The 17,969-nt window shown below is 40.6% G+C and overlaps 1 protein-coding gene and 2 long non-coding RNA genes across 3 annotated transcripts in view; 1 reads left to right on the top strand and 2 right to left on the bottom strand.

The window, feature by feature from the left end:
• LOC145437004 (uncharacterized) overlaps positions 1 to 10,693 on the bottom strand; it is a 214,972-nt gene extending 204,279 nt beyond the window's left edge. Inside the window, exon 1 of the long non-coding RNA XR_013914534.1 lies at positions 10,511 to 10,693. This is a non-coding gene — a long non-coding RNA (uncharacterized LOC145437004). The remainder of the gene's footprint in view (positions 1 to 10,510) is intronic.
• Positions 1 to 17,969, bottom strand: part of LOC145436382 (protein bicaudal C homolog 1-like) — a 788,516-nt gene that overhangs the window by 295,094 nt on the left and 475,453 nt on the right. The gene's annotated exons all lie outside the window — the stretch shown is intronic.
• Positions 1 to 17,969, top strand: part of LOC145436956 (uncharacterized) — a 416,296-nt gene that overhangs the window by 298,856 nt on the left and 99,471 nt on the right. The window lies entirely within an intron of this gene.

Here is a 17,969-nt window from a genome sequence, read left to right as displayed (position 1 = left end):
TGCGGCGTGGCCTATTAACCTCAAGAAGCAGATAAGCAGATACGGAACGCGTTACCAATACTGGGAGATATCAGGATATTTTCATTATACCAAATAAGAAGCCTGTGGAATATGAAAGTGCGCGCCTGTTGCGGCAATAGCGTTACCGGTGACTCAGTGAGTGCCACACATCAACAGTAAAAGACGATTTGCAGATTACAGATACAGAATATCCATTAACCTACGCGTGTTATTGTTAAAAAGTTCCGTATCAACTGTACATTTAGTCGGGATACACAAATATGTATCGCCTTATTGCTCTGACGGGCTATCGCAGAAATAATTCAAATTTAAAATCACATGGAGTCGAGTTCGACGCATGGAGTTAATCGTTAATTTACATACACGCAGACAACAATCTAGATGCCTCGAGCACAAAAATTTGAAAAGGCGTGGTGTGTTTAGAAATATAGAAGACGTAATCGACAGTGAACGCATATTCTTGGTTCAATACAGAACGTAACAAATACGTAACGACGTCCTTCTTTAGTGGACAATTACAAAACAATGCAACATACTCACTGATTCTGGTTTGGGCCCGCATGCGTAAACGGACAATCGGACATAATCCGCATTTGGTGCGAACGGGTTTCTGTTCGTAAAATAGTTCGTATGGTTTGAATTGAATCGTGCCATTGATAACACTACTGCTTGACATAAATAGGCGAGCACAGAGGATTGCTTTTCAAAAGACCCACAAGAAAAGGGCTTTGGAAGTAGAACACGTTGGACAAACACCGGGTGATCGTGATTGGCTCGAAATTTTGAATATACAAATGAACAACGGGGACTTATCAGAAATAACATGCCTTTGTTGACTTGGAACAATTCTGTTTCCGAAAATATATTCATATTCGTTATCAAAGAAAGTTCCTAATAAACACAGGCGTGGAGATTGTATTTTCTGACTGGCGTATAAAATCAGCACATCATAAACACGGTCTCGCCTGACTTTAAAGGTAACTACTATATTTATTGCATGCGAATTCAATGCGTCTCGTAAAATACGCAGGCCAACTTGAATCTAGAGCCGATAACTAGAATTTTCTTAGCTATTCCACATGCGATTACAATTATAATTTTAGTTACACAGCTTCTTTCCAAATTAGATTGGAATTAGAATTACTGAATTCGCGAAAACTCGGAAATTGAATTTAATTCCGAAATGACCCAAAAACTAAGCTCAGTTCATATAAAGTTTTCTAATTACCGGACACGCTGTGGCTGATGGCGGCTCGGCACTGGTTTTCTCTGCCCGTGATATATTCTGATATAAATCAGATCTGAATTAAAACTATAGCATGGAAAGATTTCGCAGTATTATTTAGTTGAATAGCATATTCATATAATTCATTGTATATTGAAGTTCTGTACCTCAAAGAAGCTGTTCAAATATTATTTAGTTGTATAAGTCTGCTAGAATCGGTCTGTCAAGTATATACTACCAGTGTACCACTTCTTGAAGGACGCTGGTCAAACCGCCTTGGATACATCACACATTGTCTAGCTATCACTTGGCTCGCTTTGTCCATCGACATCTTCAGTCGAACAATAGCTATGGCCCGTGTCCTGGACGCTATGACTCATCGCAACAACTACCCCGACTGGTATACAATATCGTGACCGACGCAGTTATACCCTTTTCAATAAAGACTCATAACCACGGAATGTAATCGGTTTCGAACGCGACAATCGCTTCTTGGATGCGCGTGTCACATCGCATGTCGGAGACAAATTACGCCCGCAATTTATCGGCAATTTTCAAACTTTTTGCCGTCACTGGCTTAATGGTTCCCTGCTACAAAGGCGTATCGGCTTTCGGTATGGTAAACCCGATGGTGTACTGAGCGAAATCATGGAATGCATCGTCATAACACGTCATAATGCGGTGTTGTGTGTGGGCTTCAGTGTACAGTATTGAACATCCTATTCCAAAAACAACTGTCTCAGACGTGGCTTTCAATAACAAACAGCGTCATGTCCTCCGTGTTTGGATATCTGCGCATATGCGGTCTGCGGTGTGTAACTCCGAATAAATCATAGTCCAAATGATCTCATAATCTCATGAACTATCGGGTATATAGCCGTATAGGATTCGGATAGCATGATACACACATATTGCGACTTGTAACAACCATATCACTATCGATACTGTCGATTGTTGAACGAACAGTAATACCCGATTGAATTCTTAGCAGCGCCTAACGTCATTGGTATCAACACAACGATAAGGTAGCTTTTCACAGGTCTACCAGCGGATTTTCATTACTCAACTTATTTTTGTTTGATAGTCGCAGATGCCCGCGGCGATCACAATGTCAAGAAAGCTTATACAGATAGTTAGGGAAGCTACGAATACCGCTAGTTACAAACATGCTATATTAACACTTTCAAATCTTGAGCGATGGAACAGAAAAATCTCGATTTGCGATCATAATACTTGTTTTACGACTATACTGCTCGTGTATAAGCCTAATAGAATACAGATAAGACATGTTATGCGTCCGGTGAATGAAATTTACACTTTCGGTCTGAGCCAACAACACTGCAATACTCAAACCGATACTCCTGAGTCCTGTGCACACAAACGCTGATTTATAGATATCTCATGAATGTATGACTCACAACACATTCTCCGATACAAAACACAATCAGCAAGAGATAAAATGTATACGCAAACTTGCTAGCCGAAATTCCACCGGGCAAGGGCAAAACTGAGCAGACTTGGAAAACTAGAAAATGTTCACCTTTTCCAAATTACATTACAATTGAAATTACAGCTACAAAGTTTTGTTTTCCAAATTAGAGTAGAAGTAGAACTCGAATTACTGAATTCACGATAACATGACACTGAATCAAGTTCCATTAATATCAAATCATAGGATAAGAATAGCAAATGTCTGTACAGCAAGCATGGATTAGATTATAATCAAAATAAGGGCATAGATTAGGAAAGGAAGGAAAGGACGTAGTTTATTTTTGTCCTTGATGTTTTTGCGGCATATTCACCGACTCATGATACACATACACACGATCTGTGCATATGCATATCATGAGTGCATGATGTACCACCTCACCATGCTATCCCAGTAATGCATGAGCGCCAAGCAGGGATGGAAACAGGAAACATGGATACCAGTGTTACTAATCAGGTCTTTGGTCTGACCCGACCGGGGATCGAACCCACAACGTACCGGTCAAGAAGCCGGACGCTTCACCATTACGCTATCTTGTCGATTAGAATTAGATTAGCAGCGTTGCGCTTATATTAGCCCAATAAGACAAATAGAATTATCTAATTGTCGAAGTCTGCAACTGAGCAATACGCTCAGTCTATGATATTTCTGTTGTCATCGAGAGTCTCTATATGCGAACATTGTTTCCGGCATTAGAGCACCTAAAATGCTGAAGATCAAAATCGTGATATGCGATTTCCTAATAATAGCGAGCGGAAAGCGATACGCACAATTAATAGCCATAATACAGTAATGTATCTCGATTATGGGTGAGTACGATGTCCCGAGAATGGGAGCGTGTGGGTTATCGAAAATACTCTCACGCACAGCAAATAAACGTGTCACGTTCGGTCGGCGTCGCAGAATGCTAAAAATCGTCTTCGGAACCATAAATTCGGAACCAGTCTACGCTCGAGATTACTGCACCACGATCCAACAAAATATTTCGCCTACTGACATACGACACTTCGTTTTCGTCGAATGTCCTATTTATGTTATCTTCTGTACCTTTTAATTTAGTGTAAACGCATTTATTTACATGTTCTTTAGGTCAAGGAGAGTGTTTGATTGAAAGAATACTCCAACTCGTTTCGACACCTTCCTATTGTATCGCAATCTTGTGATGTTTCGAATTTATGAAATTATTAGTATAATAGTATTTTATATAAAGTAATATAACTGAATGGTTGAATGCGACAGCTCGCAATGTGATAAATCAGGTATGAAGCTTTTACTAGCTTAAAGACTGATTGCGATTGCGTAGATCACGGGTCGGCACGCTGATTAGGGGCTTGAGAAATACAAAACCCCGAAACAGCGATCGGTCCCAGGCCTCGAATATGAAAAAAAATGACTTCGAAATAATCCCCCTCATTCACACGCCAGTCCTCAAACGGTACTAGAATGCTAAAGAAACACGTTAGGTCCCGCATAGCTCTACGTCAAGTCTTGCGAGGCAATCCATGCCAACTTTACTGAATTTTCAGCAGTAAAATTTTACGTACTACATGAAACAGCATTATGCTTATTAGATTAACTATATTCGTTATTGGATATGATTTATTTGACGAATCGGCCGACCTGAAAGGTCGTATATCTGTATTTGTATCCAGTAGTACGAAATTTCGGTCGAAATGTATCCGACAGCCAAATGCACATTGTCTTTCTAATAGCAAATATGGATACAGGCATACAACATACAACATCCCAGGCTGAACTTCAACAATACCAAGATATTTCTGCGTTACTACAGAGATAATCGTGGTACGAACGTCGCTTTTCACAGCAAACTACCAATCTTCACTAGAAATCTATCCCTCCAAACAATATAACAACTTGTATAGAGTAGCCATCTGCTAATCGGCTCGTCATAGTATACATTGTCATCGTTAACAATCTACCAGTGTAGACAATATGACATAAATAGTTTGATAGCAGTCATCAAATTTTTATGGTACCGCAGCTTACAAAAATGATTGCTGCATTGTTCTTGAGGTATATACGGTCATAAAACGAAATCAATACTGCTATTAAATGCTAACTCACGTATCTACGAAGCATCACATAAGTACCCTGTAACGCAGGCATTATATCGTTTCTACTATAGCGCAGGCTGTAATACGGTCTTACAGTGAGTGATATTGAACACTGCCTGCATTCTTTAGCCCATCTTGCGCGAAATTATGAGATAAATGCTTTCTAATCGTATCCGCGAAGTGAAATTACTGTCACGGCGTGTTCCAACACCGTAGCGATGCCTGAGGCTGTGTGAACCTACTAAGTGTGGCTTGCTTTCCGCCAACGTCTATCTCAACTATTCCGCTCAAAGAGCCGGTTTATAAAGGGATGCTCGACTGACGTTCAGGACCCCTCTCGATATGGTTAACCCGTTCGCGACAGACGGCAGCACGTTGCGCTATTATTGCGATTAGCGCCTTTGTTTACAGTGGACATGGTTGTGAAGACGAGATGGCTGCGGCGCTTGAATAGTTGAGGTAAAATATCAGATTTCTGCTTCCTAGAATTTTAAAGGGGCGCGCGGATTATGCGGTAACTTTACCGCTATCTATGAAACGCGCACCGCGACAAGTAGCCTTACGGAAACTCGATCCGGCTACGATCAAGTACAACGCGGTAGTAGCGTAACAACTATAGACTTGTTCAAACTACCAATAGTCAATTGACGGTCAACTAATCACTGATTTTTCGATTAGTTCTAGATCTAGTTCCAGTTCTACTCATGGGCTTTGAAAAGCTGAGTAGTTTTAACTCTAGTTCTAGTTGAAGATTAAAAATAGTTGCAAACAACTAGAAACACGTGTTGTCGTTTGGCGTGTCGTCTGATGTTTTTACGGCCGCTGCTAGCTCAGAGTCAGCCCTACTAACAGCGGGGTAGCCGTGAGGTGGAATTTTGGGGTCGAAGTCCAGTTCTTTTGAAATGCCGGCTCTATATACAATATTTCTTAGCAATTCGGTAATTCGTATTAGTTACTTCGGAATCGAGTCTAGTTGGTTATATTTTGGTTAGTTGCGGATTTTTTATATGGTCTTCATTAGTTCTTATTCCCATTTTAGTTGCGAGACTTGAAAAGTGAGCAGTTCTAGTTCTAGTTTTAGATGCGCAATTCGAAAATCCAGTCGTTGTATAAGTCTGGTAACAACGCAAGAAGTTGAAGTTGCACATCTCCTAGGAATTCATAACATAAAACACCTTAAATATACATTATGATTACAACACGATTGAACTTACTTCAAATAGTCCTTTCTAAACACAGACTAGAATGCAAAGGATAAATATATAACTAATGCTTCCCATGTTAGGTTATAATGACTTGACCGAGTACAGGACGAGCTCTGTCAAATTTTACAGATTAAATAACTAGTTATTAGTTTAGCTGTGTGCTACTATTTTTACATAAGCGGATGTATGCTATTCAACTAGTTACTAGAATATTACACATCACATGCAGAACTATATAGTTATCAGAATTGGTCATTTAACGAAGTAACTCTGCCTTTTCGGAGTACTGAATGCGCTATAACTTGATCAAATTGGTATTTTTTTTATACTGTTTCCGCTTTTACTTGACTATAGATTTTAGAGCAACGCAACTTACATTTTATAGATTGAATTCTGAACATCATAAAGTAGTTTTGGGGTAACTTAACAACACTTGTATCAGGGAAATAGTCAAAATAACCTCGCCAATTATCCAATGTATCAGAGTAACTAGGGTTACATTATTTTGAGATCTGAAAACGAGGATACTTTCTACAAGTTACAAAAGATATCACAGTGGACGAGAAAACGAGGAATTTGACTTGTTTGCGGGAAATATTATTGGGTTGACTAAAAACTTAAAAAGGTAATTTTCATAAGTCGTCCCCCGAAAGATCCGCTCCTGCGTAAAATCAATAAGCGTTGACCGTGTTAGTTGTCGATGTACGTACAATCGCCTGGCTCTCAAAGCTACAAACCCTCCTATAGGACGTATGGTAACGAGTGCGCGACGGATCTACAAATTCTCTGATCCAACTCCTATCCTGTTTTTCAAACCTCCGGTCTGACTCCGGTCCGGCTCCTACAGGCTGGGTGACCCGGTTCAAAAAACTCCGATAATATTCGTCTACTCACAGATTGATATTGAATAGTGATTGAAACAAATCAAATAGTAAATTAAAAAGTCAAAGATCAAGCCCAACCATAGTCTGAAGTAATTTTGTCAACTTGGTCTTGGCATGTGGTTTATTTCCAAGAACTGTTCAGCATAGCTATTAATGCCAGGGTGGACATCAACAGACATTCAAATGGGTGATTATTACGGAAAACATCAATCGTATAGGAAGCCAGTTTACACGTGTCTTTTCTGCCGATATCACAAATTTTAGCTGTCTCTATGTCACCAGCGGCAATAAAAAGGACGATTTGCGAAAACAGAGGACGTTAGGGTGTCCTCGGAGGACATTTCGGTTTTCATTAAAAAAGAGGAAAAATCCTCTGACATATGGTATTTCTAATAATTAGTCGTTTTTTTAATTATTTTTTCAAGGTAAACCTCCCCCCGTATCGGGTCCTCTGTGTCATGGGACACAGATTTCCCGTCGCGGTTGCTCGCATTTTACCTTCTTTTTTCTCTCTTAGCGGAAGGTGCAACGAGTTTGCATAACCAGGCTTAGAGGGGCTTGAGTCTGCGGCCACAAGATTGCCCTCGCCACCATGGTTGTGCATGGGATACTGGCCCGTCGGTGCGGTACCAGATCCCGGGGTCGGAATATGAAGGCCTGGCGGTCATACTCTTCCTGGGTTCATGAGACAGTGATTGGAAAGTATTTGCATTGGACCACTAGGGTTTCGCACCGCCCAGGGTCCAGGAAGGCGATGCTTACCTTAATACAGTCAAATACTCCAATAATTAGTCGTTTTGCGTTCGTCGCGAAAATGCATATTGCAATTTCGAAATCGGCCACCACCGAGTAACAACGCTGGCTACGTTTACAGTATATAGCTTTAACATTGAACTCTAGTTGCATCATCAATGGACACCTGCCCTATACTCTGTAAGTATACCGGTTTTGAACCCCCACGTCTATCATTAAAGCTAAAAAAGGGTTTTCGCCACACGAATCTATCGGGTCATGATCTCTGTTTCCGAGCGAAGTCACTAGTTACGACAAATTTCATCCGAAACAGGCTGTATTCCGGTTGCTTGTAGCAAAACAGTAGCGGGCAATCGTGGCTTTAATTGTTACTGCGGTTTCGATATATAATTCACGGTCTTGTATTACGTGACCGGAATCAATATCGGCGGAATTCTTCAAATGAATTTAGCCTGCTCCTTATTCTTAGTAGGATAAGTTATTTTTATGCGCTCACGCGATAATAGTGACATATAACTGCTTTCGCTGTATCTAGCAAAGGCGGTCAAAGTTGTCACTAGCCAGCGTTGGCACCGAGGTTGTACCGACTAGTGCGGTTCGGATCGACAAATACTCTGGTCCTACGCCGATATTGTTTTTTTAAAGTTCTGGTCCGGCCCCTAGGCCGGATTCTAGATATGACCGTGATCCGGCCCGAAAAGTCCTGATAATAATTATGTACTCACAGGATGGTAGTGAATATTGATTTAAAAAATGCAAACAGGTAGGCTAATTAAAAACTCAGAGATATAGCCCAACCCTTATCTGATGTAATTATGCCGACTTGGACTTATCATTTGGTTTATTTCAATGAAGAGGGTAAGGCTGCCCTATTCTTAGAGAAAAGTACTGATCCGCGGCTCCGATCCGACTCCGGACGTATCAGAAAAAGTACTGATCCAGCTCCGAACCGGCTCCGCCACAAACTAGAAAATCCTACCGGATATCCAATGCGGTTTCGGTCCATGCCTCGCTGTAGTAATGACTCGAGTCGCGAATTTTCGTGACTTAACTTGACTTAAGTCATTTTCTAAGACATGGAAAATGACTTGAATCGACTTGAGGCAACTTGTGTATTGAGTCGACTTGTACTTGAGTGATTACGCATCACTCGACCATCAGGTCATTCGACTCGAGACTCGGACGGCCAAGACAGGCATTTTGTTGGAACTTCGAAGAGTAGTATATCTTGAAATCAATGCATATTGCATCCTAGACAACATGCCTTGCATTAGTTATGGACTCTACAAACTGCATTCTGATGATAAACCGATTTTGGATTCTGGAGATATCATTTCAATCCGCCATCAAAACTACAGTATAGCGCCACATACTGTTGCAGTCATTAAAACACGAAGTCACAAAGAGCATGATTGAATGTTCACCATATTTTCGGTTTCAAAACACCGGTAGCGGTTACAATTCCTACACCACAGGTTGCGGCGAACCGTTTAACGCCAATTTCAGGTACTATACGTTCGGTCGAGCCTCGTATATCATCCAACACAAAGTTATTCTCGCGACAGACACTTGATACTAGACTCTGCATCTAATTGACGACTGGCGAATTAAATACCAAGCCGATACATTGCCATTAAATTAGGCAAAATGTGCGAAGGAATAATTAAGCAATTAGATGGAAAGCGTGTACTGTATATTGTCGGTCCTGGAATGTAATTATGCTACGAGTAAAATAGTAGCGATACACTGTCATGTACTGCACACGGGTAATAGATAAAATTGCTCTGAATTGACGCGTCGTACGAGATTGAGGTCGCCAGTACACTCAAGTCGAGGCATAACTACGATCCAAGATTTGAAAGCGGAACCTAAGCGGTATACCTTTGTCACCTTATCGTAAGTCGTAACTTGACCACATACGAGGGTCCGGTTATTATCATTAGTAATCAACCATCCTAATAATTTCATAATTCCAAGATACCACAAAACTGCGATACAATGAAAAGACAGGAAGGTCTAGAAACGACTTGGAGTAGTCTTTGAAATCAGACACCCACCTGAGGCTCGGCGATGTAAATAAGAGGCATGCACACTTGCACAGTAGGGCTGTTCAAAAATAACCTTTTTTCCTGAATGTTGCTGATTACTTGATTAAATCGTTAGGTTGCCTTAAAAAACGACGCACACCAAATATGAATTCATTCCAACCAATATTCGCGGATTTCGTAGAGTTTGAAAATTTTGAATTTGCCTAAAAATGCAAAAAAGAATTTTTTTCAAATTTTCCTTCCAACCTTATGAAATTGTTGCGCTGTCTTCAAAAACGATGGAAAACAAATTTGACTCAATTCCAAGCTGCAGAAGCGGAGTTATTCAAGTTTTTTGAAAATAATTCTGGGATGATCCACTAATCAAGGATAATCCCAGAATTATCAAAGAAAAACTGATTTAACTCCACTTCTACGGCTTCGAATTGAGTCAAATTTGTTTTGCAACGTTTTTGAAAACAGCGCAACAATTTAATGGGGTTGGCAGAAAAATTTGAAAAAAAAAAAATTTTTGCATTTTTGGGCAAATACAAAATTTTCAAACTCTACGAAATCCGAAAATATTGGTTGGAATGAATTCAAATTTGGTGTGCGTCGTTTTTTAAGGCAACCTAACGATTTAATCAAGTAATCAGCAAGATTCAGGAAAAAAGGTTATTTTTGAACAGCCCTATTGCACAGGCACGCTGCGCAGTGCACAGTGCACACTGGATGGAAACAAATAATGGATAACATAAAATTACCAGTGATGAAAATGTATGACGCAGGTGCCGATAAGTGAGGTTGATATGTCAGCAGTATTAGGGTTACCATACGTCCTCTTTTAAGAGGATTTGTCCTCTTTTTTGACTTTTTTGAAAATGTCATCGGAGGACGCTCTTTTGTCCTCTTTTTTGAGAATTTTGGTCATATTGATAGCCAAATTCGACTGAGATGCCGTAAATCAGCACCGAAGTGACGCTCCGGCGGGTATTTCTGAAGCTGAGCGAAAAGTTGACCAATTTTTTCTTCTTTCTTTAGTCAACCGAGAAACGTTGGTCAACGGATAAATTTTTTCAGAATTCTCCTCCGGTTTTGCAAGTCTGAAAATTCTGAAAAAGTATCCTCTTTCCCATTTCCAAAATATGGTAACCCTAAGCAGTATGAGTTAGCTTGTTGGCTCAGTAGTTACACTTACCGTTGTCTGTCTCCTGGCGGGCAAACCAGAAATGGTCCAAAACCCGACTAAAGAGGTAGGGCTGTGGGGCATCGAGCCTATATCTTCAGCCAAATCGAAATCACTGAGCTTTGAGAACCCAACGAGACGGAGATGGCGAAGTACTCTCTCTTTCCAGCATGGGTTTTAAGTTGGCTGACTTGAATCAAATATATACACTTTTATACATACGATAAATTTGAAATTAGAGACTGCACAATAGCATGCTGTGCAACTGACATGCAATCTTCCAAGAAGTGTCTCGAAACTTTTTGTTGAGAGAATATTCGAGTTACTACCTAATCTAGGCTTCGATTTGTACATGACTGCATCAAAATTCCGCATGATGCATTATAAATATCAATATGACCGATCATCTCTGTGTGGTATTAGATAAAGAAAACTCATATTTTATCTGTATTGAAGTATGGAGGAAATCGCTCATCTATACATAGCTATTATGTCGCATCTGTGAATATATTTTGCATCATACTTATTATGTGCAGCGTGAGCTATGCTAGGCAACGCCTTTGACATCACTATCCCCTTCAGTTTCATCAAACGCGACTGGTGGCTTCCAAAGTTGAAGTACGAATAACCCAGGGATATCTAGTTTTAGATATCGCTGGAATAACCTACCGGTTGCGGTAAGCCAATTAAATCCCGAACCAGACGGAACAAATTATCATCAATGCAGATATCACGGAGCTGCAGGTGCAACAAATGAAAGTTCATACTGTGTGTTGTCGAATGTCGAATTAAAATGTTAATGCGGCCGATGCAAACCGTACAAGTGTCAGATTACAAAAACCAACATGCTGTCGACGAGTACTGGGCTGATTATGCAGTGCTGGAATGATACAATTAAGTAGGTAATGATATGTATTACACAGAACAACCGTGGTATTTAGCAATGATCAAAGGATAAATTGGTTACCGCTGTGTACGTCTTACCGGCGTCTGGCTGTTAAAGATGAAATGGTATGCGCGCTTACTATACGAATTTGGTCCCTGCCTTGACACCAGAGTAAGATCACTGGAGAATTTGTCGGCGTTTACATATATTAGAATTAGTGTTGCTGAATTCGCAACAACATGGAAATTGAATTAAAGCCCGAATTTATCATAAATACAACAAAATCAATTTCAGCTCATATTAAATCAGAGGAAATGCTTTTACACCAAACGTGACTCGTTTAGCAGCATACAGTTCTCCGATACCATTTTCAGTAACACGAGAAATTAGATTAGAATTAGAAACCTTTACCAAATTATATTAAAATGAGATCACCGGCATCTCGCTCTGATGAGTCGAATCAGACAACTTGAATTATCTAGTTGTCAAAGACTGCTTGACACGATGGTATTTGTATGGCATCAGGAAACGGCTGCTCCTATTCCTTCATGCAATTAGTTGCTAATTGGTGGCAATTACCAACAAATTTGGTAGACAGAATATATCATCTTCATCAACATTTGGTGTCACAGTACCGGTCGGGCTCAGTATAATATGGTAACCGTTAAAACAACCAAATTATAGAATAAAAACATCAATATCAGGTAACAAAATTGGCAACATGAGTTTGACTAATCTAAAAGATTGGCAATTTTAACAAATACCCGATTTCGGGTAATTTGGAAGGTTCGTAATAATACAACGCTCAATTTCAGAGAAATGGAAAGTTTAAACTTTAAACCCTCAGGAAAAAGCATTTTCCTAACTCAACCTATGACCCTTATACTATTAAAAATTAATACATATTAATATAATATGGTCCAGAGGAACATCCTATTGAACGAACGCACCTGATAATGAGGCACGGGAGAGGGTTAACTGTCGTCGTCTCGCTCCGCTTGGAACGCGATTCTCTCGCGTAAAGATCGTAAACAATCTATTACAAAATCCACCTCTCGAGCACCGAGATAAATAGACCGCTTTTATTGTTAACAAATCATCACCTTAACACTTACTTTTTATGGCTAATTACTGACCGAAGCAACTGGCCGTTACCCGTAATTTATCTTAGGAATTTGCGGCTTGTAAAACAATGTCTGAAGGTATAGTTAATATCGATTCATGTTCGGTAACCTGAGTGCTGGTAATATAGGGAATTTGATATAAGGAATAACACCTGAAACGCGCCACTGTTACGCCGAGCACTGACTCTTTTGTAAAAAATCTACCGCGGCTACAAGGTTGAGGAAATTATTGGCACACAGTTACAGCTTATTAAAAATGAAATGAAATTGAGTCCGATTTCACTGTTATGAAATAACTTGGTACGCTGTGGTAAGGGATTTCGTAGGCCTAAAATATTCGCCTATTGAGAGACACAGAGAGATGATATTCTTTTTCGCCTGCACCATCGAGATGCTTTGACCATAGAAGATGTACATCCTCTATACTTTGACGACGGAGATGCGACGCGACCCTTAGGTCACCTAGTCTGCACCCCCGTTTTTTCTCCTCCACGCTATCCGTGGTTGCTGAGCGCCAAGCATGATAACTGCGGGTGACAATTTCCTAGTCTTTGGTGACTATTGATATCCAGGGGCTGTTTTTGAGTGGTTACATTGCTCTGATCAGAATATAATGCTCCTTTTCGGAATCAGCGCTACAGTAGCTTTCGAATAAGCGGTCAACTTTGGAGCGCTTGAGTCGCCGGCTATAGGATTAGAAATTATGACTCGTTCTACCGATCGTGAGGCCGGACGCATCACCATTACACTATTTCGCTTGGACAGCGTGATTCTGAATAAGAGGTGTTATTTTATTGTCATCTTCCATGGTTGTATACACGCGGACTGACTAGAATGCTGTTCGTGTGGATTTGACAGCTGTTGGTGACAGTCAGACAGTGGCGTTAATAGAGGGGTCTCCTGGTACTCTTGTTTAATAGATTACAGGCACTGTGGCCAAATATTAGGTATTCGCGTGCTACATCATTGTAGAATATGTATACTGTGCGAATGTGGCCATTCCCATATATATTTTGCCAATACAAATATTCAGGCTCGTTGAGGAACTTATATTAGATATAATGTTTGAGTTTATACTGCATAATTCTCAGAAGTGGTAAGCAACGAAGTACTTACTCAATTGGTTATGTTTTTTAGAGTACTTCCAGTTTTGAATGTCGAACTACTTAAGCTGTACTCTTTGGATTTTAAAAAGACTCTTGGAGGCGGAGGTTGTCCTCGGATTTTGTGTAGATAGTACCAGTGTTGGGATCAAGTCACTACCTTCGAGTCACGAGACATTTCGAGTCATTAAACATTTTGACTCGAGTCAAGTCAAGTCAATCGATTTTCGAAGGTGACTCGAGTCAATTCAAGTCAGTCGATTTTTGGAGGTGACTCGAGTCAAGTCGAGTCAAGTCAAGTCAAGTCACGAGTCAAGTCAAAATTCAAGTCAAGTTGCCTTTTAGAAATATGAAGCATGATTACGTCATTGCATTTCGCTAGGTCTCTGAGTAACAGATTGATTGGTCATTGATTCTGAACCGATGAACGAATATAGAGTTGAATATACATGCAATAAGGGGCTGTATCGCTCACATAAACATAGAACTGTTGAACTACATAAGTAATTGCATAGCCTCATTTTATAGCTACCAACCAAGATAGAGAATCGAGAAACGAATTGAGAAAATGCAATACATTACCCATTTATACATATTGATATGATACAATTCGAGTCTGCGCCGATGGTTGAGGAGTATATAAACTATATTCGATTACAATTTCAATAAAACAAGAGGTTCGGTTAAGGTAGGAGCAGAGATCACAAATATATATTTGGCTATGAAATTACTTTACTTCTAGTTCACGACAACTTAAGCTGTAGCTTCGATCACTTCGTTTGTGGTCAATATCTTTGTGGGAGAATATTGGGGGCTCAGTAAAACGCACAATCATTTAATGATCGGTCGCTCTCATGGGTTACACAAAAGTTTGGCGAACAAGATGCAAGATGCAAGAAAAGGTGATTTTTACTTGATGACTTGAAATTGACTCGTGAATTTTGCTCCGAGTCACGAGTCAATCCACATTTCTGATACGCCGAGTCAAGTCAAGTCAAGTCATTTTAGCAAAGTGACTCGAATCCAGTCAAGTCATACGAAAAAGGTGACTCTAGTCTGACTCGAGTCAAGTCATGACTCGAGTCATCCCAACACTGGATAGTACCAATTATTATAAAGACTAATAAAAAAAGACGCAATGAAAGAGCGCACTCACAAGGAATGGAAAGAGCCGCGGAATAGAGAATAACATCGAAAAAAGGAACTGTGAAATCGGGCACTATGCCGAGATGAACCCAAGGGCGTAGCCAGAAAAACTATTTGGGGGGGGGGGCGAAAAATTCGATGAAGTAAATGACCCCCCCCTTAAAGATAAGGAAAAAATAGGTAAAATCGATGGACTTGGGCGCTTATTGGATGATTAACACAACATCTGGGGCGGTCGTTACATATATTCCACTCACAGACGGATGTGATCAAATGATGATTGTGGAAAACCAGGACGACAACACTTTCGCGCGAAGCGCGAAAATTTTTCATGGTTATTGAATGAAATTGGTTCATTATATTGGTATTTGCATATTGCAAATACGTTATCATTATCAGATTTACCGGCAGGGCTGATAGAAGTGGTGTCATCAAACATTCAGCGGGCAATTAATTATATATCTACATCTTGAGCAATATGTTCATACCACACGGCAAGACTATTTAGAGTTTCTAGAGCAGGGTGGCCAAAGGGCCACATGAGACTTACGAACCATTGCGTGGGCCACTTGAATGGTGATGAGCTTTTTTAGTCTTCCGATAGGAGCGTACCGGATAATAGGTAACGTTGAAACAATACTTATATTATACGGATCAAAATCAATAACAATTATGACACGAAGACTTGGTGTCGATCCCCGACCTAGCCGCGCGAAATATTGTTCATTATATAGTCATATACCACGATCTGCGAAAATGTGGCTGGCCCCTGGCTACGCCAATGCGTCGGAACTCGGAACTGATATTTTAGTCGGCAAAATCCCAAATTTCGCGGTCAGGCTAATCAAATTTTAGTTATTCGGTTTTGGTGATTTATTTGTTGATAATACTAGTAATTTCGAGAATGAACCCGCGGGCATCTCAAAACCTTCTCGCGGGCCATGGGTTGGCCGCCCCTGTTCTATTGAGGGTGGACGCCGGACGAGACAGTTGTCACTTATTGCTGTTACTTGATGACTTGCGTAGAATGCTGTCACCACTCAAGAGATCGAGCACACGTAAGGTCGTAGCCAGAAAATTAGGGGGGGGGGGTTATGACTTTAGGGGATATCTCCCGTGGGAACATCTCGCAGAACCGTACATCCTGCCATAGGCAATTTCATCACTACCCTTTATACATACGATTTTTAGACGCACACACACACACATACTCTATGGAAGCTTCCAGTTGCCAAAGGCGGTCGTTGCACGGACGAGCCCAAATCGCTGACATAAAGTGATGAACAATCAGTGTGAATTTCGGCCCTAGTCGCGCGGAGCATAAATGTTTTTTGAAAAAATGAAAGAATTTGATCAATAATATTGGTACGTCTATATGAGCAAGTGGTGTCCATTCTTATTACTCCGTTGAAGCACGGTTTGGGCGTAACCTCTGGTAGAGATTGACGCTACTTTAAAGATTGAAATCGCTGATACATACCAGACCAAATTAAAAAAACTCCTTTGATCAGACTCGTTCAATTTCAAATTAGCAATTTTTAACGGGAGGTGGTGATATTTTCCTGTGCCAGTTGCGTTTATGTTGGAGGGATCTGATTGCAGGGACAGGATCATTAGGTGCCAGCCATTTAAGCACCCGAAAATCTATATCGAAGGCTTCGGAATACATGGGTCGGTTTTATGGTCGTCAATCATTTTGGGAGCGCACTTTGCGGAGTCGCATGTAGCCTACTTTATATATCTTCGTGTGTCCCGGGACGGAAGTTGCCGGAGCTAACAGTCCCCAACCCCCATACTGAACTGACACTCCTACAGATTCAATCAACCCAACGACCTCAGGCTACTCTAGTGCATCTACTGGTACGGTTGTATTCTTATAATTGAGAATGCAGCTAAATTCAATAATGGGTGTTTGCGGAATAATTTTTTTCGTGATACCGATAATAAAATTAAGACATGAACGGACACTAAATCGCGCGAAGCGCGAAGAAAAATTTTAGGTTGCATACATTTGCCCCAAAATAGTCTAATATCTATTGATTTTACGAAAATTTTCAAGAAATTTGGGGGGGTGACCGCCCCTTTCGCCCCCCCTGGCTACGCCAGTGGATGAACCATTACTGCAACCGCAACTGGTGGTTCGGCGTCCTCCTATCCGTTCATTGCATCGCATTGTAGATAGTGTGTGTTTTGACGATTACTGAAACGGAGTCAAGTGCCGAAATGCGACACTAACCACGGCGACTCGGTTGCTCACCAGCGTCATCTCCTGGAAGACCGCCCTCATCACCGGCAACAAATTCGCGTTATTCAGGTGGCATTTTCTCTTTGGTCCGCTTGAAAATAGTTCGAGGCGATATTGTTTTGACATATCGCGGGAAAATACTGTACAATTTACATGATAGTCATGGATCTCATGACTATTTTCACACCGCCTAGGCCAGATGGGTGTTTGATTTCGAAGACTACTCCAAGTCGTTTCGACACCTTCCTATCCTTCATTATATCACAGCCTTGTGGTGTATTGAAATGATTAGCAATCAATCAAACTGACTCACACTAAATTACTAATGAATAACCAGTCATGGACCCTCCATCCGAAAGTGACAACGCAAATGAGTCTACGCTCTCTCAAATAGTGCCAAGTCACGTGATAAACCACAAAAAAAGCATTATTTCGCGTGGATATGGGTTCAGAATAAGATGAGACAGATATGCCACATTATATACAACATGCCTGGGACAAGGTACGCGCTTGATTAAAAGACAGGATGTTTTGAATCCTTCGTATCTCTACCTCTTTATCAATGCCTTGTGACGTTTCAATGAAATTGACACCGAAGAC

Source organism: Botryllus schlosseri, chromosome 1 (genome assembly GCF_051294905.1).
Source record: "Botryllus schlosseri isolate E-star chromosome 1, Bs_hap1, whole genome shotgun sequence".
Taxonomy (NCBI): Eukaryota; Metazoa; Chordata; class Ascidiacea; order Stolidobranchia; family Styelidae; genus Botryllus; species Botryllus schlosseri.
The sequence above is the reverse complement of the archived record's forward strand: the minus strand, read 5'-3'. Positions and strand labels throughout refer to the sequence as shown.